The following is a 10,000-nucleotide window of genomic DNA, read 5'->3' on the forward strand; positions in this document are numbered from 1 at the left end:
CGAATGGTCTCGCCGTCTCGCAGTGAGACATAGGGGGGGGTCGACCCGCAAGCCGAAGGAGCCTGAACCTCCAAGCGCCGGCGCGGGGGCCGGGGCCGGTGGGGGCCCTCCGAAGGCGGGTCTTAAGTTGCATATCGGTCAGTTTGTGTATGGGTGCGATGTGGAGGGGGACATATTCGAAAGTGCGGAGCTCCGCCGTCAGAGGCCGGGTTTTCGCCCGGGGTATCCGCCCCGGGCGCCTCTCGGGCGGCCTTCCCAACTGCCGTCGACCGCCCGGAGGGGGAAACAGAAAATATTCGAAAGTGCGGAGCTCCGCCGTCAGAGGCCGGGTTTTCGCACGGGGTATCCGCCCCGGGCGCCTCTCGGGCGGCCTTCCCAACTGCCGTCGACCGCCCGGAGGGGGAAACAGAAAATATTCGAAAGTGCGGAGCTCCGCCGTCAGAGGCCGGGTTTTCGCACGGGGTATCCGCCCCGGGCGCCTCTCGGGCGGCCTTCCCAACTGCCGTCGACCGCCCGGAGGGGGAAACAGAAAATGTTCGAAAGTGCGGAGCTCCGCCGTCAGAGGCCGGGTTTTCGCACGGGGTATCCGCCCCGGGCGCCTCTCGGGCGGCCTTCCCAACTGCCGTCGACCGCCCGGAGGGGGAAACAGAAAATGTTCGAAAGTGCGGAGCTCCGCCGTCAGAGGCCGGGTTTTCGCACGGGGTATCCGCCCCGGGCGCCTCTCGGGCGGCCTTCCCAACTGCCGTCGACCGCCCGGAGGGGGAAACAGAAAATATTCGAAAGTGCGGAGCTCCGCCGTCAGAGGCCGGGTTTTCGCACGGGGTATCCGCCCCGGGCGCCTCTCGGGCGGCCTTCCCAACTGCCGTCGACCGCCCGGAGGGGGAAACAGAAAATATTCGAAAGTGCGGAGCTCCGCCGTCAGAGGCCGGGTTTTCGCACGGGGTATCCGCCCCGGGCGCCTCTCGGGCGGCCTTCCCAACTGCCGTCGACCGCCCGGAGGGGGAAACAGAAAATATTCGAAAGTGCGGAGCTCCGCCGTCAGAGGCCGGGTTTTCGCACGGGGTATCCGCCCCGGGCGCCTCTCGGGCGGCCTTCCCAACTGCCGTCGACCGCCCGGAGGGGGAAACAGAAAATATTCGAAAGTGCGGAGCTCCGCCGTCAGAGGCCGGGTTTTCGCACGGGGTATCCGCCCCGGGCGCCTCTCGGGCGGCCTTCCCAACTGCCGTCGACCGCCTGGAGGGGGAAATAGAAAATATTCGATAGTGCGGAGCTCCGCCGTCAGAGGCCGTTCCAGTGCTTTTGGGTGGCTGGAAACACCCTCACGATGGTCTGATTATACTCTTAGGGGCCTCCCCTGTGTCGCCCTGGAGGTCACCCATTCAAAACATGCTCACCTATATACGTTTCGGAAAGTATTTTGGTGAACGCTCACTTTCTAAGCCTTTTAGCCTTCTTGACCCCCTAACTCCCCATATCTGGTTTACCTACTACAGCGCCCCTAACGACCAAAATCGGTACTGCATACCCCTGGTACCCCCGCCATTGAAAATGAATGGGGGAATTTTTTTAATTTCTCAATCCGGCCAGGAGGCCTCTTTTTCGGCCACGCTCGGCCGGCGAGCCGGTCCGCTCTTTACCCCTGGTACCCCCAGCCCTACCCCTGGTACCTCCCCCATTGAAAATGAATGGCGACCCCTGGTACCCCCAGCAACACCCCTGGTACCCTCAGCCTTACCCCTGGTACCCTCAGCTCAACCCCTGGTACCCCCAGCCTAACCCCTGGTACCCTCAGCGGCACCCCTGGTACCCTCAGCAACACCCCTGGTACCCCCAGCCAGCTTCGCCCCTGGTACCCTCAGCCTTACCCCTGGTACCCTCAGCCCAACCCCTGGTACCCTCAGCCCAACCCCTGGTACCCCCAGCCAGCTTCGCCCCTGGTACCCTCAGCCTTACCCCTGGTACCCCCAGCCTTACCCCTGGTACCTCCAGCCTAACCCCTGGTACCTCCAGCCTTACCCCTGGTACCTCCAGCCTTACCCCTGGTACCTCCAGCCTTACCCCTGGTACCTCCAGCCTTACCCCTGGTACCTCCAGCCGTACCCCTGGTACCCTCAGCCTTACCCCTGGTACCCTCAGCCTTACCCCTGGTACCCTCAGCCTTACCCCTGGTACCCTCAGCCGCACCCCTGGTACCCTCAGCGGCACCCCTGGTACCCTCAGCCTTACCCCTGGTACCCTCAGCCGCACCCCTGGTACCCTCAGCGGCACCCCTGGTACCCTCAGCGGCACCCCTGGTACCCTCAGCCGTACCCCTGGTACCCTCAGCCGAACCCCTGGTACCCTCAGCGGCACCCCTGGTACCCTCAGCGGCACCCCTGGTACCCTCAGCGGCACCCCTGGTACCCTCAGCGGCACCCCTGGTACCCTCAGCCGTACCCCTGGTACCCTCAGCGGCACCCCTGGTACCCTCAGCGGCACCCCTGGTACCCTCAGCTGCACCCCTGGTACCCTCAGCGGCACCCCTGGTACCCTCAGCGGCACCCCTGGTACCTCCGCCATTGAAAATGAATGGGCGGCCTTCCCACCTGCCGTCAGCCGCCCGGAGGGGGAAATAGAAAATATTCGAAAGTGCGGAGCTCCGCCGTCAGAGGCCGGCTTTTCGCCCGGGGTATCCGCCCCGGGGCGCCTCTCGGGCGACCTTCCCAACTGCCGTCGGCCGCCCGGAGGGGGAAATTGAAAATATTCGAAAGTGCGGAGCTCCGCCGTCAGAGGCCGGCTTTTCGCCCGAGGTATCCGCCCCGGGGCGCCTCTCGGGCGGCCTTCCCAACTGCCGTCGGCCGCCCGGAGGGGGAAATAGAAAATATTCGAAAGTGCGGAGCTCCGCCGTCAGAGGCCGGCTTTTCGCCCGAGGTATCCGCCCCGGGCGCCTCTCGGGCGGCCTTCCCAACTGCCGTCGGCCGCCCGGAGGGGGAAATAGAAAATATTCGAAAGTGCGGAGCTCCGCCGTCAGAGGCCGGCTTTTCGCCCGAGGTATCCGCCCCGGGCGCCTCTCGGGCGGCCTTCCCAACTGCCGTCGGCCGCCCGGAGGGGGAAATAGAAAATATTCGAAAGTGCGGAGCTCCGCCGTCAGAGGCCGGCTTTTCGCCCGAGGTATCCGCCCCGGGCGCCTCTCGGGCGGCCTTCCCAACTGCCGTCGGCCGCCCGGAGGGGGAAATAGAAAATATTCGAAAGTGCGGAGCTCCGCCGTCAGAGGCCGGCTTTTCGCCCGAGGTATCCGCCCCGGGCGCCTCTCGGGCGGCCTTCCCAACTGCCGTCGGCCGCCCGGAGGGGGAGATAGAAAATATTCGAAAGTGCGGAGCTCCGCCGTCAGAGGCCGGCTTTTCGCCCGAGGTATCCGCCCCGGGCGCCTCTCGGGCGGCCTTCCCAACTGCCGTCGACCGCCCGGAGGGGGAAATAGAAAATATTCGAAAGTGCGGAGCTCCGCCGTCAGAGGCCGGCTTTTCGCCCGAGGTATCCGCCCCGGGCGCCTCTCGGGCGGCCTTCCCAACTGCCGTCGACCGCCCGGAGGGGGAGATAGAAAATATTCGAAAGTGCGGAGCTCCGCCGTCAGAGGCCGGCTCCACGCTTCATTCATCCGACCGAGACGCCTCTCCGCCGGCCACACTCGGCTGCGGGGCCGGCCCGCTCTCCGCCATTGAAAATGAATGGGGGGCATTTTCTCATGCTTTCAATCCGCCTAAGAGGCATCTTTCCCGGCCAACTTTGTGCCCCTGGTACCTCCAGCATCGAGAAAGCATGGTGACTCGTCCGACACATGCCCCCCTATATACGTTTCGGAAAGTATTTTGGTGAACGGTCACTTTCTAAGCCTTTCGCCTTCTTGACCCCCTAACTCCGCATATCTGGTTTACCTACTACAGCGCCCCTAACGACCAAAATCGGTACTGCTACCCCTGGTACCCCCGCCATTGAAAATGAATGGGGGAATTTTTTTAATCCCCCAGGCCGGCCAGGAGGCCCCTTTCCCGGCCAAACTCGCACGCTGGGCCGGCCCGCTCTTTACCCCTGGTACCCCCGCCATTGAAAATGAATGGGGGAATTTTTTTCAATCTCCCAGGCCGGCCAGGAGGGCTCTTTCCCGGCCACACTCGCACGCCGGGCCGGCCCGCTCTTTACCCCTGGTACCCCCAGCTCTACCCCTGGTACCCCCGCCATTGAAAATGAATGGGGGAATTTTTTCAATCTCCCAATCCGACCAAGAGGCCTCTTTTCCGGCCAAACTCGCACGCCGGGCCGGCCCGCTCTTTACCCCTGGTACCCCCAGCTCTACCCCTGGTACCCCCGCCATTGAAAATGAATGGGGGAATTTTTTCAATCTCCCAATCCGACCAAGAGGCCTCTTTTCCGGCCAAACTCGCACGCCGGGCCGGCCCGCTCTTTACCCCTGGTACCCCCAGCTCTACCCCTGGTACCCCCGCCATTGAAAATGAATGGGGGAATTTTTTCAATCTCCCACGCCGGCCAAGAGGCCTTTTTCCCGGGCACGCACGCTCGCCGGGCCGGCCCGCTATTATTAAACTCTCACCCCTGCAAGGAGGCCTTTTTCCCGGGCACGCACGCTCGCGGGGCCGGCCCGCTATTATTAAACTCTCACGCCGGCCAAGAGGCCTTTTTCCCGGGCACGCACGCTCGCCGGGCCGGCCCGCTATTATTAAACTCTCACGCCTGCAAGGAGGCCTTTTTCCCGGGCACGCACGCTCGCCGGGCCGGCCCGCTATTATTGAACTCTCACGCCTGCAAGGAGGCCTTTTTCCCGGGCACGCACGCTCGCGGAGCCGGCCCGCTATTATTAAACTCTCACGCCTGCAAGGAGGCCTTTTTCCCGGGCACGCACGCTCGCGGAGCCGGCCCGCTATTATTAAACTCTCACGCCTGCAAGGAGGCCTTTTTCCCGGGCACGCACGCTCGCGGAGCCGGCCCGCTATTATTAAACTCTCACGCCTGCAAGGAGGCCTTTTTCCCGGGCACGCACGCTCGCGGAGCCGGCCCGCTATTATTAAACTCTCACGCCTGCAAGGAGGCCTTTTTCCCGGGCACGCACGCTCGCCGGGCCGGCCCGCTATTATTAAACTCTCACGCCTGCAAGGAGGCCTTTTTCCCGGGCACGCACGCTCGCCGGGCCGGCCCGCTATTATTAAACTCTCACGCCTGCAAGGAGGCCTTTTTCCCGGGCACGCACGCTCGCCGGGCCGGCCCGCTATTATTAAACTCTCACGCCTGCAAGGAGGCCTTTTTCCCGGGCACGCACGCTCGCCGGGCCGGCCCGCTATTATTAAACTCTCACGCCTGCAAGGAGGCCTTTTTCCCGGGCACGCACGCTCGCCGGGCCGGCCCGCTATTATTAAACTCTCACGCCGGCCAAGAGGCCCTTTTCCCGGGCACGCACGCTCGATGAGCCGGCCCGCTATTATTAAACTCTCACGCCGGCCAAGAGGCCCTTTTCCCGGGCACGCACGCTCGATGAGCCGGCCCGCTATTATTAAACTCTCACGCCGGCCAAGAGGCCTTTTTCCCGGCCACGCACGCTCGCGGAGCCGGCCCGCTATTATTAAACTCTCACGCCTGCAAGGAGGCCTTTTTCCCGGGCACGCACGCTCGCCGGGCCGGCCCGCTATTATTAAACTCTCACGCCGGCCAAGAGGCCCTTTTCCCGGGCACGCACGCTCGATGAGCCGGCCCGCTATTATTAAACTCTCACGCCGGCCAAGAGGCCCTTTTCCCGGGCACGCACGCTCGCCGAGCCGGCCCGCTATTATTAAACTCTCACGCCTGCAAGGAGGCCTTTTTCCCGGGCACGCACGCTCGCCGGGCCGGCCCGCTATTATTAAACTCTCACGCCTGCAAGGAGGCCTTTTTCCCGGGCACGCACGCTCGCCGGGCCGGCCCGCTATTATTAAACTCTCACGCCGGCCAAGAGGCCCTTTTCCCGGGCACGCACGCTCGATGAGCCGGCCCGCTATTATTAAACTCTCACGCCGGCCAAGAGGCCCTTTTCCCGGGCACGCACGCTCGATGAGCCGGCCCGCTATTATTAAACTCTCACGCCGGCCAAGAGGCCCTTTTCCCGGGCACGCACGCTCGATGAGCCGGCCCGCTATTATTAAACTCTCACGCCGGCCAAGAGGCCTTTTTCCCGGCCACGCACGCTCGCGGAGCCGGCCCGCTATTATTAAACTCTCACGCCTGCAAGGAGGCCTTTTTCCCGGGCACGCACGCTCGCCGGGCCGGCCCGCTATTATTAAACTCTCACGCCGGCCAAGAGGCCCTTTTCCCGGGCACGCACGCTCGATGAGCCGGCCCGCTATTATTAAACTCTCACGCCGGCCAAGAGGCCCTTTTCCCGGGCACGCACGCTCGCCGAGCCGGCCCGCTATTATTAAACTCTCACGCCGGCCAAGAGGCCTTTTTCCCGGGCACGCACGCTCGCCGAGCCGGCCCGCTATTATTAAACTCTCACGCCGGCCAGGAGGCATTTTTCCCGGGCACGCACGCTCGCCGTGCAGGCCCGCCATTTGCCTACCACACCGCCGTCTGGCGGACACCAAGCGGTACCGCCGACCCCTCCCGTTGAAAATGAATGGGGGATTTTTTTTCAATCCCCCAAGCCGGCCAAGAGGCCCTTTTCCCGGGCACGCACGCTCGATGAGCCGGCCCGCTATTATTAAACGCTCACGCCTGCAAGGAGGCCTTTTTCCCGGGCACGCACGCTCGCCGGGCCGGCCCGCTATTATTAAACTCTCACGCCGGCCAAGAGGCCTTTTTCCCGGGCACGCACGCTCGATGAGCCGGCCCGCTATTATTAAACTCTTACGCCTGCAAGGAGGCCTTTTTCCCGGGCACGCACGCTCGCCGAGCCGGCCCGCTATTATTAAACTCTCACGCCTGCAAGGAGGCCTTTTTCCCGGGCACGCACGCTCGCAGAGCCGGCCCGCTATTATTAAACTCTCACGCCGGCCAGGAGGCCTTTTTCCCGGGCACGCACGCTCGCCGTGCAGGCCCGCCATTTGCCTACCACACCGCCGTCTGGCGGACACCAAGCGGTACCGCCGACCCCTCCCGTTGAAAATGAATGGGGGATTTTTTTTTCAATCCCCCAAGCCGGCCAAGAGGCCTTTTTCCCGGGCACGCACGCTCGATGAGCCGGCCCGCTATTATTAAACTCTCACGCCGGCCAAGAGGCCCTTTTCCCGGGCACGCACGCTCGATGAGCCGGCCCGCTATTATTAAACGCTCACGCCTGCAAGGAGGCCTTTTTCCCGGGCACGCACGCTCGCCGGGCCGGCCCGCTATTATTAAACTCTCACGCCGGCCAAGAGGCCTTTTTCCCGGGCACGCACGCTCTCCGGGCCGGCCCGCTATTATTAAACTCTCACGCCTGCAAGGAGGCCTTTTTCCCGGGCACGCACGCTCGCCGTGCAGGCCCGCCATTTGCCTACCACACCGCCGTCTGGCGGACACCAAGCGGTACCGCCGACCCCTCCCGTTGAAAATGAATGGGGGATTTTTTTTCAATCCCCCAAGCCGGCCAAGAGGCCTTTTTCCCGGGCACGCACGCTCGCCGGGCCGGCCCGCTATTATTAAACGCTCAGGCCGGCCAAGAGGCCCTTTTCCCGGGCACGCACGCTCGCAGAGCCGGTCCGCTATTATTAAACGCTCACGCCTGCAAGGAGGCCTTTTTCCCGGGCACGCACGCTCGCCGGGCCGGCCCGCTATTATTAAACTCTCACCCCTGCAAGGAGGCCTTTTTCCCGGGCACGCACGCTCGCGGGGCCGGCCCGCTATTATTAAACTCTCACGCCGGCCAAGAGGCCCTTTTCCCGGGCACGCACGCTCGCCGAGCCGGCCCGCTATTATTAAACTCTCACGCCTGCAAGGAGGCCCTTTTCCCGGGCACGCACGCTCGATGAGCCGGCCCGCTATTATTAAACTCTCACGCCTGCAAGGAGGCCTTTTTCCCGGGCACGCACGCTCGCGGGGCCGGCCCGCTATTATTAAACGCTCAGGCCGGCCAAGAGGCCCTTTTCCCGGGCACGCACGCTCGATGAGCCGGCCCGCTATTATTAAACGCTCAGGCCGGCCAAGAGGCCCTTTTCCCGGGCACGCACGCTCGCAGAGCCGGCCCGCTATTATTAAACTCTCACGCCTGCAAGGAGGCCCTTTTCCCGGGCACGCACGCTCGATGAGCCGGCCCGCTATTATTAAACTCTTACGCCTGCAAGGAGGCCTTTTTCCCGGGCACGCACGCTCGATGAGCCGGCCCGCTATTATTAAACTCTCACGCCTGCAAGGAGGCCTTTTTCCCGGGCACGCACGCTCGCGGGGCCGGCCCGCTATTATTAAACGCTCAGGCCGGCCAAGAGGCCCTTTTCCCGGGCACGCACGCTCGATGAGCCGGCCCGCTATTATTAAACGCTCAGGCCGGCCAAGAGGCCCTTTTCCCGGGCACGCACGCTCGCAGAGCCGGCCCGCTATTATTAAACTCTCACGCCTGCAAGGAGGCCCTTTTCCCGGGCACGCACGCTCGATGAGCCGGCCCGCTATTATTAAACTCTCACGCCGGCCAAGAGGCCTTTTTCCCGGGCACGCACGCTCTCCGGGCCGGCCCGCTATTATTAAACTCTCACGCCTGCAAGGAGGCCTTTTTCCCGGGCACGCACGCTCGCCGTGCAGGCCCGCCATTTGCCTACCACACCGCCGTCTGGCGGACACCAAGCGGTACCGCCGACCCCTCCCGTTGAAAATGAATGGGGGATTTTTTTTCAATCCCCCAAGCCGGCCAAGAGGCCTTTTTCCCGGGCACGCACGCTCGCCGGGCCGGCCCGCTATTATTAAACGCTCAGGCCGGCCAAGAGGCCCTTTTCCCGGGCACGCACGCTCGCAGAGCCGGTCCGCTATTATTAAACGCTCACGCCTGCAAGGAGGCCTTTTTCCCGGGCACGCACGCTCGCCGGGCCGGCCCGCTATTATTAAACTCTCACCCCTGCAAGGAGGCCTTTTTCCCGGGCACGCACGCTCGCGGGGCCGGCCCGCTATTATTAAACTCTCACGCCGGCCAAGAGGCCCTTTTCCCGGGCACGCACGCTCGCCGAGCCGGCCCGCTATTATTAAACTCTCACGCCTGCAAGGAGGCCCTTTTCCCGGGCACGCACGCTCGATGAGCCGGCCCGCTATTATTAAACTCTCACGCCTGCAAGGAGGCCTTTTTCCCGGGCACGCACGCTCGCGGGGCCGGCCCGCTATTATTAAACGCTCAGGCCGGCCAAGAGGCCCTTTTCCCGGGCACGCACGCTCGATGAGCCGGCCCGCTATTATTAAACGCTCAGGCCGGCCAAGAGGCCCTTTTCCCGGGCACGCACGCTCGCAGAGCCGGCCCGCTATTATTAAACTCTCACGCCTGCAAGGAGGCCCTTTTCCCGGGCACGCACGCTCGATGAGCCGGCCCGCTATTATTAAACTCTCACGCCTGCAAGGAGGCCTTTTTCCCGGGCACGCACGCTCGCCGGGCCGGCCCGCTATTATTAAACTCTCACGCCGGCCAAGAGGCCTTTTTCCCGTGCACGCACGCTCGCCGAGCCGGCCCGCTATTATTAAACTCTCACGCCTGCAAGGAGGCCTTTTTCCCGGGCACGCACGCTCGCCGGGCCGGCCCGCTATTATTAAACTCTCACGCCTGCAAGGAGGCCTTTTTCCCGGGCACGCACGCTCGCCGGGCCGGCCCGCTATTATTAAACGCTCACGCCTGCAAGGAGGCCTTTTTCCCGGGCACGCACGCTCGCCGGGCCGGCCCGCTATTATTAAACTCTCACGCCGGCCAAGAGGCCCTTTTCCCGGGCACGCACGCTCGATGAGCCGGCCCGCTATTATTAAACTCTCACGCCGGCCAAGAGGCCTTTTTCCCGGGCACGCACGCTCGCCGAGCCGGCCCGCCTTTTGCCTACCA

The sequence above is a fragment of the Hippocampus guttulatus genome, unplaced genomic scaffold, assembly GCF_054856545.1.
Source record: "Hippocampus guttulatus isolate MCC_2025c unplaced genomic scaffold, RoL_Hgut_1.0 HiC_scaffold_124, whole genome shotgun sequence".
NCBI classification, from domain to species: Eukaryota; Metazoa; Chordata; class Actinopteri; order Syngnathiformes; family Syngnathidae; genus Hippocampus; species Hippocampus guttulatus.